The sequence below is a fragment of the Pithys albifrons genome, chromosome 1 (genome assembly GCF_047495875.1).
Source record: "Pithys albifrons albifrons isolate INPA30051 chromosome 1, PitAlb_v1, whole genome shotgun sequence".
NCBI classification, from domain to species: domain Eukaryota; kingdom Metazoa; phylum Chordata; class Aves; order Passeriformes; family Thamnophilidae; genus Pithys; species Pithys albifrons.
This window is the reverse complement of record NC_092458.1, coordinates 94265008-94283611: the sequence shown is the minus strand read 5'-3', so window position 1 is coordinate 94283611 and position 18604 is coordinate 94265008. Positions and strand designations below refer to the sequence as shown.

The 18604-nt window shown below is 38.6% G+C and overlaps 1 protein-coding gene across 3 annotated transcripts in view; it reads left to right on the top strand.

Annotated features, from left to right (window-relative positions):
- Positions 1 to 18604, top strand: part of COL8A1 (collagen type VIII alpha 1 chain) — a 134186-nt gene that overhangs the window by 54521 nt on the left and 61061 nt on the right. For all 3 annotated transcript variants that reach the window (XM_071561065.1, XM_071561045.1, XM_071561055.1), the window contains exon 2: positions 6988 to 7113. The gene's annotated coding sequence lies outside the window, so the exon portion shown is untranslated. The remainder of the gene's footprint in view (positions 1 to 6987; positions 7114 to 18604) is intronic.

The window sequence follows — 18604 nt, the reverse complement described above, 5'->3', positions numbered from 1 at the left end:
TGCTGAGGAGCATTTATGGAAACACAATGCATTTGAGGTTTCTTGTGTTTCAGAGATACTGCCTGGGGGCTTTGCTCCTGCGTGCCAGCCCTTGGTGCCCCTGTGAGAAGGATCTGGGGAGCATTATCTCGCACAGATGTGGACAGTGCTGCAAGTCCAAAAGCGAGGGGGGGGTGTAGGGGGACTCGACTCTCAGCTGGGAAGAAAATGTTGCATCATGTGAGAGGAGGGTGCTGAGAAAAAGAAGGAAGGCTGCTCCAGCACACACTACAGGAGGCTCAGGACCTTTCAGATCTCCCCATCTGGAGGCAAAATTAATGCCACTGTAAGTTAAGGAAAAAAAAAAAGAAAAAAGTCTCATGAGTAATCCATGCTGTAGAGCTGAAATTCTAAAGCCCCAAAACTTCTCAAAAAGTACCAGACACTTGGGTGGGATGTGAGGAAAGAAATATCCTGCAAGGAAAGGAAATGATAAAACTACTGTACTCAACAGGCGGGGAGTTCAGAAGGCAAACAGCTGAATGGAACAGCTTCATCATTTCTTCACAATGTATTCTCCCTGCCCTGCTTTGTTTAGCTCAAAGGTTTTTCAGGGTGAGTCCTTTTGATCTACTTGTTACATCTATTTGTTACATGGCTCATGATCAAGGGTTTAAGACAAAGAGCAGCAGCTTCTGAACCTGTAGGCTTGTAAAATGTACATCCAGCAACCTTGTCTCCTAGACTCCTGTTCCAGTCACTTTAACACACTCTTGTTTACATAGAAAATTGGTATGTCTACAAAGGTACTATACCACAAATACTTCACGTCCGTGTCCTGGCTGCAGAAGCAGGCAAGAACATCACATACAATAGATTAATTAATTTACTCTTACACCCTAGCAACATCACTCTCATTTTAGGGGAAACTGAGGCACAGAGAAAGTTGCTGGTGTAGCATTTCAAGGATTGCTCCTGGCCAGATTCTCAAGTGTCTTCCCAACATGATGGGAGATAGTTGGACAGCTTGATTCCCATCAGGGCACCTCAATGAAAATCAGATTTTCACAAGTGCTCAGCACCCAGTAGTTCTCACAATGACACTTGCAGCCAGATTTTCTGAGAAGTTCCTTTGATCCTACTGCCTCAGTGGAAGCAGAGAGCTCTTGAAATATCTAATCCTGATTGTGGGTGCTGAGCACTTTTCAAAATTCTTAAGTGACCTGGCCAAGGATGCAGACTAAAATCTCAGCAGAACCAACTTTCCCTAATCCCTAGGCCAGTGATTTAACCACAAGTGTATTCTTCCGTCTTTAGCAGAGAAAGAATAGACACTAGTTGGGGCAGCAATCAAAATGCCAAACAACTGCCAGTATCCATGCCTGCCAAGAAAAATGCCCGGATACTTGTGGGCAAACCAGACAGCCACATTTTGGCACTTTCCTGAGAAAAGATTATTTCTAGTAGCAGTGCCAGAGTCTGGCAACCTGGTTTATGCTCTTTCCAGATGTACCTATTTCTTTCTGGGCTAAAGCCTTTGTGAATATGCCCTCAAACAGGCACACCCGCCTCACTCTTCAGTAAAAACAGCAGCTATCCAAACACTGTACTGTCTCCATTATTCTTAGAGAGCCAGGCACGCTTGGGCAAGACAACACTATTTTGTGTAACAATTAAGAAGCACTGGTTGTGTCAGTGAAGATTCTTGTTTTCATTGAATGCTTCATTCATTTTTGAACATAAGCAACCACTTAGCTGCAGTTGTGCTAGATGCAGAGGAGGAAACACATGCTATTCTTGGCCAGACTTTACCTCTGTGGGAAGCAGCAGCCTCCTTACAGCAGCCTCTGTATGCTGCATGATTTAGCTACATTTAAGATTGTCCTAAATCTGAAGCAAGGACCTGACTCCAGATTCTGAGTACCCAACAGTGTAAATATGTGCAAAAACCCAAACCCCAACCTGGATCCTCTATTTTACACCCTGTTTGTGTGAGGTCCATTTGCAGCAACAGTTTCCAAAGCCATGAGCTAAAGGCCAGCCTAGAAATTCCTGTCCAAGCCAACTATATCCATTCAATTGCCAATTGAGATGCTGCTTTCTGTGTCACTCAGCAGCAGCTTGTTGGACTGACTGTCACAGGACTCCATGTCTGAGTCCAGCTTTCATTAAGTGCTTTCTGTCTCACTTTTGTTCCCAGCTTTCAGACCACCTCCCAAGTAAGTATCTGGCCAGTCTGGTAATAGGAAGATAAGGCACCCAGTCACTAGTGTGTTTTAAGGGAGCATAGATATCACATGGCAACTATTGAATGAAAATGTTTACAGAAAAATAGTTTTGTAAAACAGCTCAGACTAAGCTGTTGCTGAGCATTGAGCTCAAGCGATACAAGCCAAAAAACGCAGCTGTATCTTTTCTACCTACAGCTAAAAACAGCAAAGTGTACTGGAAAAACCTTTGAGGGGAGGAGTGGAGATACTCTGCTAGCAGAGGGTTGCATGTAGGAGCAAGTGTGAACATTCTTCTGCTCTGTTGGTTGTATACCTGCAATAACACAAGGCAGGTGATGATTGTGGTTTGTGCTTTGACTGTTAAATGTCTCCTTTCACTTGATTCTAACATCTGCTGCACTAATTATAGGAAAAGCAACTCTAGTCAGAAGCTGGTCTTCAGAGCGATGCCCCAGCCTAACAGTACAGCCTCAGCTTTACAAACAGAAAAAGTGAGGCAGAAAGGGATGAGCTCATGCAGCACATGTATGCAGGCAGCTAATGGCACATGCTTTAGTGTACCTTGTGACCTAAAACCTTAGAGGGAATATCTCTGGAGGAACTTGAATTAATAATTCTGTGGGTCTGCATGATTTTGTCAGTAAATTCATCACTACAACTTTTCACTTTTTCCATCTTGCAGATTTTTGTTTATTTTGAATTATCATCCTGTCCAAGAGAAACCAAGGCATTTCTGTGGAAAAGGCTTGTTAACTAAAGACCAAGATCAAGACGTGTCTTGGGTATCACCTCCTCTAAACTCAAAAATTAGCAGCAGTCAAAAAAAGGTCTTAGGACAGCAGTGAGATAATGAGCTTGCTGCTAAAGGACTGGTAGATGTGACGCTGGAGTACCAGTAAAGGCCCATGGAAAAGGCTGGCATATTTGACAGTCCAGCCTGATGTGCCTTTGGAGCAAGAGCAAATGGGCACTCCAGCACTGAGAGGAAAGGGTGCTGAAAGCAATACAGGTTGATGTGAAGAGGATTGACCCCTCTGTGCAATTGGCTTACTCTGGAGCCAAGGCACTAGAAGTGGGGGCTGTTCCATTTTCCTTTTAGACCTAGTACATCAGCACTAACTTTTCCTCCTGGTCTTCAGTGTAATTTGGGGCTTGTGACTTTTGTATTAATAAGGTAGTACAGAGACTTAACAGTGGGATAACCAACTCCAAGGTAATCAGTCTCATTATGAGATACTATTACTCTGGGAAGGTTGTGTTTCTGTCAAATTTTGTCTAGAAATGCACTCCAAGAAATGAGAGACGTTTCCTTTTACAACTAATGATTACATTTCTACTGGAAAGCTGCAGTTTTAAGTTGACATATTCTGAGGAATAGTTTTGCTTAGAAATTCCTGCTTATTCCTTTGGGAAATTATTGGAATTGCTTATCAAGTATAATCACTTAGAAGTGGGGAAAAAAAATCTGCTGTCAGAAGAGGACAGTCCACATTTCCCAAATCTTTCTTCTCTTTATGCTCATGCAAATTGTCACGTGAAATCATTGCTTGCTGCCATAAGTCTTGTAAGAACCTGGGTCCCGTTCTTAACCCAGACAAGGACTATAGGAAACTGTACTTCTGGAAACTAAGTGCAGCCTCCCTAGACTGAGAAGTCTTCCAGTCTTTACAGATTCCCCCTTGATACAGCAAAAACACCCTCTAAGCCTGACTGAATTTACACAGATAAATAAATGACTTTTTAAGTGTTTAAATGTCATTGTGAAAGTAAAAAGATGATATGTACTGTATATCATCTCTACAAAACCAGAAGTAGTTATATTATAAATAAACAGAGTTTGCTTGGTATTAGAGACATAGGAAATTCCATTCAAGAACAGACAAATGGCACATCTTGTCTGGTATCCTGCATCTGGCACAGGCCTATAACAGATGCTTGAAATACTTGGCTCTCTTGGTCCCCCAGTTTCCCCTGTTCCACCTGCCACCAATGCTATAAATCACAGTTTTCCTAACCTCTGGTGAAAGTCTCTTCCCTTCTCACTTGCATAATGTGAGAGGTGGAAGCATAGGCCAAGGAAATACGATCTTGCCCTGTGTGACACTTACTACATTATTTGGTATCTAGTTTGCCCCAGCTACGGTTCAGACTGTTACAGAACACCCAGGGTGCTGCTGCCTGTATTGCCTGTGTAGCCAAAGGCAGCAGCACATAGGTGAGAACTGTGCTTGGCTCAGGGAAAGGAGGGTGTGAATCCCTTCTCACCCTCATTTGTAGACAGGCAACCAATGTACCCATCATGAGGCATTAATCAGCTGCCCATTTCCTATCAAGGCACTGCCTCCTAATTGTGCCTTACTTCTCAATGGCATTTATATCCTGGTGTGGCTTTCTTAGTAACTTTTATAGTTTAGCGCATGATGACCGAAAATTGAGTTTATTGTCTGTCAAGCAGAGTTCACATTTGTTCTTATTCTAGAGGTTATCAAAAGATGGTTCATCTATCCAGCAGGTCATTTATTGCAGGTTCCCCCATTCAGAGGTGCTTGTAGCCATTGTGACTGCAGTGATATGCTGCACCCTGGAAAAGTACTAGAAATGTGCTTGCCACAGATCATGTCTCTATTTTCTACAATCTCATTCATAACCAACATTAAATTCAACGTTGGTTAGGGCCCTCTAGACCAGACAAATGAAAACTCAAAACCTTTCCTTTTGAAAAGCTGAAGTCTAAAACCCCCTTTGTATCAATTTCATTACAGTCTCTCTGCGCTTCCCTGTGAAACACAGCAGTATTTTTAAAAGGTTAAAGAGAATTTATGACTGTAGGTACTACCAGGTAAGGTCCTTTCATATGTCATCTTGCAGAAACAACAGAGAGAGGCAGCTGTAAAAATAACGACACCTCATGTCTGAGCTATATTGTTTGAAAAATTGAATTTGAAGGAAAAAATTGTGTCACTCAGTTTGAGCACATCATATCTACAGTTGTTGAGCGAATGACCTAATAAATCTTTACATATTAATAAGGCAAAACTTAATCGTGATGGTGTGCGTGGGCTGTTGGATTTACTTTGATATGTCAGCTTTCTCCATATTCAAGGATTTTCTGATTTTGGTTCCAACCTACTGAATATAACATTCAGTGCCAAAGGTCCAAGTCTGGAGAAGACCTTTGATGCAGCTACCCCAAGTTTGTGTCCACAATGAACAAGCTTTGCAATATCAACCTGCTTCAAAGACTGGATACATTAAAGCTACTCCAGTACCTAGAAGAAGTTTGCATCCTTTAACATATTCCAAATCAATACTACATTCTGTGATGGCCAGGCTCAGTATTAGCAGGAGCTCTGTAACTTTCTGTGCTTCTTCTCTGTTTCACAAGAGCAGTGACTTTAAGAATATCCATCTTGCTTCAGTCAGGAACAGAAGTAGAGGTTTTTCAAGGCAAACAAATGAGTTGGCCACTTGTTCCAAAGAAACAGAAACGATGTTCCAAGTTTCCTAGACAGCTTTAAAACTACATAGAGCAATTCAGCTGCTTAATCTATTATGTTCTACACCTCACATTTAAGAGGACACAAAATCACATGCTTTTTATTCCAGATATAAGTTGTTTTACCCACAGCAATCCAAAGCCATCTCATTGTGTCTGTCTTCAACATATATACTGGTCATCTTGTTTGTGCCATTCCCAAGAACAAAAGTAGCACTCCTTAGGCTAAAGAGCAGCAGCTGAGGTTCCCAGACTGCCACAGATACACTAAATAACAGTGACCCAAGTTTCTTAATGTCTGTGGTTGCATTTGCCCACTTCTTTAACAAAGATGTTAATATTTTACTTTCTGAGAAGAAATATCACAAACCTCAATTAATATATCCATTACAAAAAGGGCATGAATTACAACTTTAACTGTGCAGTAAAACCGAATCTCTGTGTGAATAAATAATTATAAGGAGATATATAAAACTAGAAAAATAACTTCTTTACTGCAAACCTTGCCTTAACAAGAAACATAACTCCTTCCTCCCTCAAGAAATCTGAATACACTGACTCACGTCTTTGTTTAAGTGTCATGGTAAATTTGTTCTTTTATAACATATAGTAGTTTAGCTTTGAACTTCTGAGTTTTGGAAAAGGCAGAGCGGAAAAATGTTTTCATGGGAGAGGAGTGCACATTCCAGAGCTGTCGACTGTTACTCGTTTATGAGGCAGGGGAAAAAAATACTTTGGTTTTAGGCTTTGGTTGATGCAATTTGTTGTCTGGTATTTTGTGATAAACCAGAGTTTACACTGTACAGTGAAGTATTTAAATTTTCTCTGTCATTTTTCCAGCTTTTGCTTGTTCAAAATTCAAAATAAGCTTGAAACTGCTGTTGAGGAGAGAAAAATTAGACATGTACAATTGGAAGTAATGATCTTCTGTAATATAAAAAGTAGCCCAATGAGAAAATAACTCAGTTTTCTGTGAATTGTAGAGATACACAGAAGCATAATGGGGAATGCAGATGATATTACTCACAAAAATAAAACAAACCAAAATGTGAACCCTTCATGGTGTCTTTTGTAACCTAAGCAACAGTTTTAAAAAGAGTTTTCCTATGCTGTTTCATGTTTATTTAATGAATTAACATCTGATTACATAAAAATATTAAAATAGGAAAAAAAAATAAATTTCAAGTCCCTTATTTATTCAAGTAAAGTAAAAAAATCTTTTTGCTGTCCTGCCTTTTTGAAGGCTATTAACATACCTTCTCTCTTGCCTTCTCTTTCTAGAAAGAAAATGGAGATTGCCAGAATCATTCAAATTTGATACTGAGCACTGTTATGTTCTCTTCATTACTGGATGTTGAGTCTGGATATCAGAATTGCTACAGTGAAGTACTCACCTATTAAACTGAGGTAATTTTCTTCTTTTAAAGAAAAAGTCTAATGTTGAAACAATGCAATTAACATGTTTTTCCAAGTTTCATTTCCTGGGAAAAAATTATTGCCATTGAAAAGGATTTATCTTGTCAAAAATCTTAAAAGGCAAAGGCTAGAAGCAACATGAGAATGCTGGTCCCAAGCCAAAGGTGAGGAGAGAACTTCTCCATTCAGCAAATCCAGAAGATGTCAGGGTGTTTTTCTGAGAGAGGAAGGCTTTGCTGAGGACATCAATTTCTTTTCATACATACATACATTGACATAAGTTTCTATTTACTGGGATGGATATCCATACAGTAGGTTATTTCATAAATATTACTCACTCAGCATGAACAACTGCATTTTTGAAAGCCTACCAGTCCCTGGTTAATAGCATCATGTTTCCCTTCAAGAAAGGAGCTGCAACCAGCACAGGCCAGATGTAGTCACAGTTTGTCATAGGAAGGTGCAACTTAGGATGCAGACAGGAAGGAAGCCAGTTGGAGAATTGTAGTATAAAATTAAAACAACACAAAGCAGGTGGCTCTGAAACTGGCCCAGAAGAACAGAGAGATGGAATTCATTTTAGAACCAAGCCATGTAAAAAAGATTTTCAGAAAGTTTTCTACCCTCACATGGCTTTACTGTGTCCCCTCCTTTCCTGGCATAGCAGTAATCAAGTTTTCTGTCAGTTCTCTGCCCATGGCTCTAACAGAATTTCACAACATTCACAATACATTAACATGAATCTTAAAGATGCTTTAGCTAATATTTAAATGCATTGTCATATAATCACTACTACAAACAAGAGGAAAATTTTAAAAAATACAGAGAAAGCTGCACGGGAAGATCAGCTGGAGGACAGACACGTTATTAGTATATCTAACAAAGCTGCTGCAGAATCCACATTTCCTTTCAAAGTAATGGAATTCTGTTATAAGAGAGTAATCAACATGGAACACAGTTCTTTGAGGTCATTTAAAAGCTAGCTGTTAAACAAATAATACACCAATTTAATTTTTTTTCTTATATACTTTCAGCAATTTTTGTCCTATCCGTCTCCTAAACTTGTATTTTGAACCACTGAAGTTGTTTGCCTAAAGCCAGAACTCTGATTTAAAAACCTTTCTGTTATTAATATTCCTTAAGTTACACTTGTGCTTCCAATCAAGTTTTGTGCAACAGTTTCTCTTTTGATGCAAGTCCACTGTACAGTACCTTGGATCTCCGCTTGAATGCACACTATGCCATGTGAACAGTAAAAAACAATATAGCTCAACTTCCCCAAAGTAGGTTGAATCAGGAGTTTTAAGGATAATCAAAACCGTATTTTTACTAGCAAGCAAAGCCAGTAAGTCATAGGAGCTATACAAATATATTCATATCCACATTGCACTTCATTATAGAAAGAATCTCACACCCAGGAACACAAAAATTCTTGCTGTAAAGTACTGAATAAATGGAAGAATATAGTGATCTTTGCATGAGAAGATCACTGTATTCCAGTAAAATAAGGTGAATCTTCAGTCTTGTATACACTTTTTTATGCCTTTCTTAGCAGACACTGGAAAACTTGAAAGACTTTTTATAGAGCAGTATTATTTACAGAAATATTTATTACCTATATTCTTTAAGTGACACACTTACGTATGATTTCATGTACAAACACATGCAAGTAATATATGTATTTAGCAAAGTCTGTGACTAAGTATTTTGGACCAACTTACAGTCTTCTGCAATGGCAACAGAGAAGTGCCACTCAGTTTGATATTTTGTGTCAGCAAGTTACGCTACACGTGAGAGCACATGGGAATAAATGCAACAGTATATTTCTTATAGATGTTATTTATGTGCAAATCTTTACAGGAATTGTGTCTAGACCCAATCTGGATTCAGACTGTTGTCACTGAGAGCAGAATATGCATATTTCTATGCTCTCTTTTTTGTCTGGGGATTTTTTTTTTAATCTTTGGTTTTGTTTGGATTTTGAGGGGGGGTTGGGGTTGTTCTTGTTTTGGTTTTAGGGGTTGGGGGTTTTTTTCAATTTTAATATTGGCTTTCTTTTGACTGCAAAGGCTGATTTCGCAGTATAAGTGGAAGTTATCTAAAGATCAGTCAACATAGAACACAGAGTCAATAGCAGCGATTCATGGCCTTTTTTAGTGTGTCGTGGGGTCTTTAATGTTCAGAGCCCCTATAGGCAAGAAACTATTTCCTATACTGTGAGATGGAAATATTGTTCAACCCTTTTTAGAATACAAAGCTGAAAAATGAAATTGAAGCAATTTAGTAAAAACTAAACTTTTCCCTCATCCCTGAAAGGCAAAACTGTGCAGTTCAGCCAAATTGTAGCTACCTGAAAACAGGAAGGATTTGATCATCTGTGCCTGAAATCACATACTGTTAAGTTGTTCTAACCTCAGTGTAGGCACAGCTTAATTGAATGATTTCACCATGCAGAGTTGTTTCCCACGTTCCTTTGTTACTCCAGTAAAAAAATTCAGGAACTGGAAAGTCATACGATCCATAGAAAAGAGAATAAAGAGAATATTCTCGTTTCTAAGAAAAATATTTATTACCAAGCAAGATATTTTGATTTATTAAATGATAGCTTCCCATCATAGTGTTTTTTGATATAGTGCTTGAAACCACCATGATCATATAAAGCCAGGACCTTATTTGTTTAAGGGGATTCACTAGTGTTTTTCTTAATAGAAATATCAGTTCATGACAATGCCAGGTTCATAGAAGCTCATCCAGGAATAAATTCTTGAAAAATTATTTTTTTCCTAGAGTGTCCATTGAGACAGTGCAGGCACTATGTCTCACTGCTGGTCTCCTAACATTAGATTTATAGGACGTTATAATTAACAACAGGTGATGGGCAGTGCTGCATGCACAGCAAGCAAAGTGAAGGCTGGCAACTCAAGGGCCACTTGTGATTCATCAAAACTTCTGCCTGCATGAACTCAGCACTAAACCCGATGGGTTTCCTGGCAATTTTTTTGGGTTGGGGTTTTTTTGTTTGTCTTGTTTTTAATTCTACCACCACCCTTTTTCCTTTTCCATAGCAAAGATTAGGGACCATCTCCCTGTTTTTACAGTTGTGTAGCTTTTCCACTTATATGTTTACTATCTATATAATGAGACAAATTATGCTTTCCTACTCACAGAGGACTTCTTGGAGGCTTACAAACAAACCCACTCAAAATTTTGAAACTATTCAGATTTTTAAGAGACACTTGTGTCTCCATTATTCCAGCTCTCTCAAAATCACATTCTGTACAATGAACAGAAAGGAAAAAAAAAGGTTCAAAAACACATACACTTTCCACTTCAACTTTAAGAAAAGCAGTTATTCAGTTAGGACTATAAAGGAGGGAAGAAGACATTGAAAAACATGAATTGGCAGAACAAAAGTCCCAAATGAGTTTTCATTTGCATAGCTAAACAAGTAGCCTCTTTTTTTCCTTAAGTTATGAGAACATAAGCAAGGCAAGGTATGTTGGGAAAGGCAATGGCTTTGTTCAACCAAGTGACAAAGAACATGCATCCCAAATCTTCCAAGATATACAACCTTTATGAATCATTTCCAGTGTACTAACCTGATATGACCATGATATTAATGAGATACTTACATTTAACATATTGATTATAACAAAGGAATGCTTCTTTTTAATTAAAAAAAAATCTGTTTTGGATAATTGACTACATATCCTCATGGACATTAGTAAATACTTGAAATGTACTAACTGGTAGAAAGAGGTAAATAGGAATATTTAAAAAGAAAAAAACATCATTTTTACTGTAGTAAGGATTGGAGATTCTTCATGGATGCATTCCATGCTCTTGCCAGCATTATTTCCCCGAGTTCCTCCACAAATAACTCTTACGCACGAAACTAATTTCTACAAGAGCTCTTTGAGTGTGATTCCTCCCTCCTTTTATGCTTCCCACCCCAAAATACACTTGAATCAGTAATCTTAAAGTCCTTTGTTTTATTATATGAGGCAGCAATGACCATAATTCTAGATTTATGTTATCAGGGTGCCAACGGGAGCACATGGTCAATGGTGAATTCATTAAAATTCACATAGCAGTGCTTATCTGTAGCTGAGGCAAAAATCTGCCCAGGGGAACACTTGTTACTCTGGGTAATTAATCAGTGGTGATGGGAAATTTTTCTTAGTGTTCTTAATAATCTCCAGGGCATCATCCAACTGTGAAATTTTGGCCTTACTGAAATGGAAAGCGAGTTTGATCCATAGCTAGAACAGGCCAAGACATTTCTCACAAAGCACTTCTCGACCTGGTGTCATCTGGCAAAGCTTCTCTGTGCAGTCGTTTTTTCAGAGCTGGAGAAGTAGTTCATTTCTATTAAATATTTCACATGCATACATTAAAAGTCCTTTCTTTTGGTAATTGTTAGCATATTTTAAGAAAGGTTCTGCACATTCTTCAGGGTAAATACGTTTTTGAAGAGCTTGAATCTACACTCAAAGTCAGCTCAGTGAACTTCCAATCACATCCTCAATAGGAAATGTGTGGTTTTTCATGGGCAAGGATAAAATATATGAGACTGTCAAAATGCTTAAAGATTCAAGCACATAGCTTGAAACAGCCTGAAGGCTTCCAGTTTCTGGAGTGAGGCTAGACTCAAAACAATTCTTTATTTAAAAAAAAAAAAAAACAACACATTTCCTCCATCAAATGCTCAGAGTTGTGATACTCAAAATAATAATCACTAAAAAAAAGTTCAAAGCCCAATAGCATTTTAATTTTATGGTTACTAGGCATAGGTTTTCAAATTCCTATATGTTGAGACCAGACAGAGGTCTCTTACTGAAGTGCTTCAGGATAGTTAAACTACTACTGCAGAAAAGTAGCAGGAATTTTAAAAAGACTGAAAATATTTTCAATTCAGAAGAAGAATCTTCTCCAACCCAAAGAACTATTCAAATATCTATGGGCAAAATAGAGCCAGGGCTCTTAGAAAAAAGTTCAGTGATTTAGACAAGTGTTAAACAGAGTTGAAACAAACTCAGCAATTTTATTTCCTCTCTTCAGCTCTTCCAGGTACAACTTTACTACTACCGACTGTAAAAGATTACATCTTTTCATCAGCTATTCATTAGTTTAACCATTCTTGCCCTAGAAACAATATATTTCCATCTCTATCTATTAAAACCCCACTATTTTAATAGATTTAATATCTACAAAATAGTTGAATCATGAACGGTTATGGCATACAAGACAGTTAATTTAGAGGCTAAATTGAAATTAACTGATTTTTCATATAAGTGTTGTTGCAACATACACCACAGCTGATCGCAGATATTGACGGGCAGGTTTACCCAAGCTCACAGTAAATTTGTCCTTCTTAAAAACATCCTGTGTTACTGCTGGATGCTCTTGTTCTGAGTGTGTCATACTAGTTTCACTGTAGTAGGAGCTAAATGAAAGCTTATTTTCTCAAATTACTAGGCTGCATATGAATTCTAGCATGGAATTCCAAAAAAAAGTTTTATTTCTCACAGCGATAACTAATACAAGTTGTCCATAATAAAGTCACAAAGGGACTAGCAATTTTATGAGTTTAGGAAATATTACTGGCTCTCAGCATTAATTGCAGCCTTGAAAGTCATGAACAAGTCATTGTAATACCTCTGATCTGAGAGGACTCTGCTTCACAGGTAGATACTTAGATGTAGTTTCTTAGTACTGTTTCCACTGTATGAAAGTTAATGCTGGTATTTTGCTTTTACTTAATAAGATAGCTCAGCCTAAATTATAAAGCAAGGCATTTCTGGGGTCAAGAAGGTCTACATTTCTGTGCAGCACTTGGATGCAAGACTTGTACCCACATTATTCAGACACATGAACTCCCCTGAATGCTTCCACTGATTCAGGAGCAAGGTCATCCACTGCTTATGTAAGTCTGAGTACAATTTTGTGTGCCTCAATTCCTTTTTGTGAAAACACACTGATGATAGACTGCTTAACATAGGAGATATGATAAACCAATTTCTGTTTGTGAAGTAATGACATGTTGAAGACTGCTTAGCAATATTCATTGAACTCGGGGATTGAGCTATCTGAATTATCTCTTAAAGAACTTAAAAGCTTACTCCTTAACTGCAAGAGACATCCAAATTGCTTATTTAATCACATGTCCTAGGATGCTGATTCGAAGTAACTACAGGTTGCTCCATCAGTGAAGTAAATGGAGTTAAAGCAAATCTTTAATGCAATACTTTTCACACTGGGGACAGAATTAAGTGTCTCTGATATTTCATCTTATATTCATGCAATTATACACATGCTTATATATAAAAGTTTCTTTTGGGGGAGAGGCACAATAAAACGTTTCAAGTAAAATAAAAAGTCATATAGAAACAATACAAACTACACTGTATTTGGGCTATAGAAATAAGGGAAGGGAAAGACGCAGGCTCTTTGTGCAAAAAAGTTATCTTAAACCTTGTAGGTGAACAGTATAACAAAGCCCATGAAATTTATAATTCAGCAAAAATATTCTGTATATGTTTGTTCCCTCAGTAAATGAATGAATACTGCCAAGTCTGCTAAAGACATACAGGTGGTGTATTCTTGACTTTAACAAACCCTACTCATGCTAACTCACATAAGCTACAACTATAGCTAATTTGTCTTAGCACTAAACTTGGCTACAAATTCCAAAAGTAGAACAGGCTAGAGAGTATGTTGAGCCTCATAACTGATGGATTTAAAATAAGTAATTCCCAACTTAGAGTATTTTGGAAATTAGTAAGAAAAAGAGCAGCTCAAAAGATCTGGGTTATTCAGACAAGTGAGAGATTGAAAATAATTAGATCAGCCATGCCATTTTCCTGCCAATGCAGTATTGTTCCTGCAGTATATTTTCCAATGCTTAGTTTCTGAAGACCCTTGAGAAGGGAGATTGCAGCATTTCCTTTGGACACATGCTGGCAAACCCTGTCAGGCAGGTTTTTCCTTCCTCTGTCCACTCAAACATTTCCTGTCTCTTCTTGTTTCCTCTTTCACTCAAGAATTCTTCCTCTTCCTTGGTCCCAGAAGGAAGAGGAATCCAGAAGGGACATAATGCTAACATGAACAGATACTCCCAGAATAGGATATTCCACACTATGGAAATCTATGGCAGACAATTTTTAGATAACATTCTAGCAGGCTCCTTTTCTTGATTACTCTTTGTGTGCCAGATAGGAAGAATGCATCTGAAAGGCACTTAACCACTTTGGAACATTTTTAATATAATTCTTCATTAGGAACTTTGGGGAGAGTATCTGTTAAAACCAAAAGCTGACTGATAGACGTGCAGCCAAATGAATATGCTGCACTGAACAGTAAGTACTATGCCACTAGTGATTTGTCTCTTTAGATAAGTGAGCATAAGAAAGAGGCCTGAAGAAAGTAAGGAGACTTTCTTGACCCAGCTGTGAGTGAATACAAACCCATCTGTGATGTTTCAATGTACTCAGGACACTCACATATAGGTACAATATTCACAGTCACGCTACAGACACATCAGCCCACACCAACTCATTCCAGGCAGGTCTGTTATTGACAGAGCAGTTGTTGGAAAAGATGTATTACCATTCAGCAGGCTGTGTGCAGACTCAGCATCATGAAATCCTGACGCATTTGTGAAGAGGTCCCTCCATAGCTCCTGAAAAAGCTGGTGGTTTATAGGGAACCATAGGCCAAATACGGCCTGCGGGATTTTAGACATCTAAAGAGTAGGTCAAGACAGGAATTTAAGTGTGGTTTGCTGAGTGGAAGTGTTAAGCTTGTCAGATTGAGTAATATCGCCTTTTAACCTAAGCAGTCCAAGTCTGCTACACTGATGAAAACATTTAACTATAGGTCATGATAAATATAATTCCTGAATTAGAAGCTTAGCTTTTTTTTTTTGAAGAGTACTTAGGAATATTTTCTTAGAAAAAGAACAAATGTTAAATATCTTTTTGTTCTTGAAATTTGAGCAGGTGGACTTTGTAGTCATTGGTCTTGCAAAACAGTTTGCAGCAGGGAAGGATTAACTTTCCATTACCTAATTCAAAAGACTGGCCAGATACAAGAAAAAAAATATGAAAGAATTTGGTTGTAGTTCTGTCTGTTTCTTTGAAGGGACAGAAATATTCTTGGATGTGTCCTTTGTTTTGACACATTTATACCAATTACAAATGGAAGTGCAAAGCTGAAGCATTATTTCCTCCAAACTGTCTCAGCCCCAATTTGTTCTACTATCTCTGACAGAATCCCTTTGACAGTAAAGGAACTTTCTCTTTTAACGTAATTGTTCTTGAAGGTGTTTAAAGCATCCAGAAGAGAAAAGGAAATAGTTCTACAAGTAACGTGTGGAAATCTGGAAAGTATCTATAACTTGTAACTTGTACCAGGCAATGTAATTTTAATAAGTATTTTGCTTCTCCAAAAAAAAAAAAATTAGAGCCAGAAAAGGTGCATCAATTAAACTTCAGAGCACTAAATCAGCACCTTCCTTTTCCTTTATGTTTAACTCTCTTGGATGCTGCTTACTTCAGCAGCATTAATTTGAGGATTGAAAGGAAAGACAAGCAAACCTGGAGAGAAAAGAAATCATGCAAAAATTGATCTTCATGTACTTTTTTTGAAGAACTGTAAGACTCAAGGAGAAAAGCAGAGCAACTGTCCTGTGAAGTGCAAGATGTTTGCCCCAAACTACAGAAAACCAGATGATCATCAACTGATATCCAATTTATATTTTTAAAGATTTGTCAGCTTTAAAAAAGGGCTGTTTTAATTGTGACATAAGTAGAAAAAGATATACTTGTTGCTTCTAAGAGAAGGAAAAAAATAATTCAAAGTATTGCATGTATGTATGGCCAGACTTTACGAACGAAGATTTGGGAAGGGCTCTCCCCACGTGGGTGTGCCCTTCCAGCCTGCACAGTGGATCTTTTAAGTGAGGCACAGCATGCGCAGAACTGGCCCCTCTGTTTAAGTCCTAAAGGTCCATTTGCCACGGCCGAGCGAGCTTGGACAGTGACAGTGAAGTCCTCAGGACTGTCACAGCACCCGGTACTAACCAGGGCTGAGCCTGCTGAGCATCCGAGATCTGACGGGATGGGATGGCAGGGAAGCATTGAACTGCCAGGGGATGGTCCCTACTGAGATTCAGTGCTCTCCTTTACACCACAGGACCGTCCCAATTCAAAGTATTGGGCAGGGGTGAGTTTAGTTAGCAACATTGGTCCCACCAATACACATTATTTCCTGCTCTCAGTGATGCACTCCCTGGGAAGGGGCAGCAAAGTCCCATTAGGCACATCTGTGCTGCTTCACTTTGTGGCAAATTTAGGTTTTCAATGAATTCTTTCCTACTAGACTGTGGAAAGGCAGTTCCTGGGAAGGCAATGGAAAACTTGTCCCATTTGAGTGGAGCAAGCTTTATCTACGTCACAGTGTGTTTCTGACACCAAATTACAAGGTATCCTAAACTAAGTTTCAATCTACACTGTAATAGGAGGTCAAGTAAAGAACAAGCACACACTTCTGGTGAAGGTTATGTTTATGGATAGGACTGCACCTTGGGCAAGTCTCCTGTTAGAGCTTGAGGCAATACCTTCAGGGTAAAGACAATACAGTAATACTGCAAGAACTTTTAAGATCCACTCAATATTCGTCGTAAGTTTAAAAGAAAAAATACTTTTTATTGAATCAACAGTCACAGCAACTGGCAATAATAATAAAAAAATAATCTCTTCCCTTGGGCTATGCATGGAAGTTACCATCTGTAATATTTCTGTCTATGCCATCAAGGGCACAGTCAAACAGAAAACTTACTAAAAACCAAACAAACAAAACACCACAAGCAAGAACATCCCCCAAAGAAAACCCAGACAGCAGAGACCCCCAGACACACCACAGTCCGAGTTGGGTAGGTAGGTATAAAACAGAGGGATGGATGAGTATAACGCTGCTTAAAGTGATCTGATTTGCACCCAAGCATATCCAAAATAGGTGATGCTGGTTTAATGAGTCACTGCGTGTTAGAACACAGGAGGAACATTTTCTTGGGGTACATTTTCTGTTTTCCTTTCATTATCCTTTAGAATGGAGAGGGTTGGTGCTTCCTTCTCTAGCTGGGACAGATAATTCCACAGTTTAAGCTACTACTTAAATAAAAGCAGAGGAAAAACCCTTTCTAAGTCCAAATTATCATGAATAAGCACACCAGGCATCTTAACAAATACTTTGCAACAGCTTCCAAGCTCAGTGATGGCATTGCCTTGAAACGGTCCCGTGAACAATATGAAATCAAATAAATATAACTGATTTGTTTATAATATTTTTTTCACATGTAAAATAACTTCTTTATAATGCAATTGTGTTTTTCCTGGAAAGAACTCACTACAGAGCCAGATTATGAACTGGTTCATTCCCTTTCCAGCCAGCAAAAGAATCTCTATTCACCAGACAGAACTCCCGTAAGACAAATGACTTCAAATTCAGTTGTAAGCAGCTTCATGATTCTGTATCACTCCATGTGTGCAAACCACCTTCTTTAACAAGCCTTGGGGATTTTACTTTGAACAGAGCAATTGAAAACCTTTGTGGCTAAGCAGTTGTTAGTATGTGTCTTCCAACAGAAGTCAGCTTGATATAAAACATTTCTATTTAAGCCTCATTTGATATTCCAAGCCATTTATTTCATGGCTACTGCCTCGTTCCAGCTCTTTAGCTGCTCTACATCATGGAACCCAGCTCACTAGGAAGTGCAATTTGTGGCAAGCAGTAGAAGCTATGAAAGCTGCTGAAAACCTCACTGCTGTTTGTGCCGTCCATTGCAGCCCCAGCTCAGCCCACGGAGCTTTGTCAGGTATTTCAGCAATGCTGTAAGCCCACAGCCCTCCCAGCTCTGCAAACAGCAACAAAATCACTGTCACTCTTTGGGCATAACAGGTTGGTGACGGCACCTAACTGTGAGGAGCAGAGGGCAAGTTCTGATTGTGGAGGTCATAGCCAAGTCCTCTAATAAAAAATTCCAGTGACATTTTAGCTCCCACACAAAGCAAATAGAGTATTACCTGCTAATAACACTTGGTCTCCTTTCTCTGTCAGATATGACACTTAAGCTCTGCCAACCACCTAACAGCTGCTAAAATAAATATGCAGTGCTACTAGCAGGTATCGTTTCTTCTGCTCCACTCCCCATCCATGCTGTCAAGACAGAGTTTCTCCAAAAGAAAGAGAAAAAGAAACCCCATAGCTTTTGTTTGCTTGTTTTGTTGGGTTTTGACAGAGAATTTTGTATCTGCTTTCATTAATTTACCAAAGCTTACACTTTACAGAGTAATATTTGTCCAGTGAGTTTGACATGAGTGAGAGCATTTAGTTTAGTACGATCAGTCTCTGCAGAATAATTTCCCCAGCTAGCAGTGTGTTACTTTGCATGATATTCAGATTCCCTCTGTGTGTTGTCTGT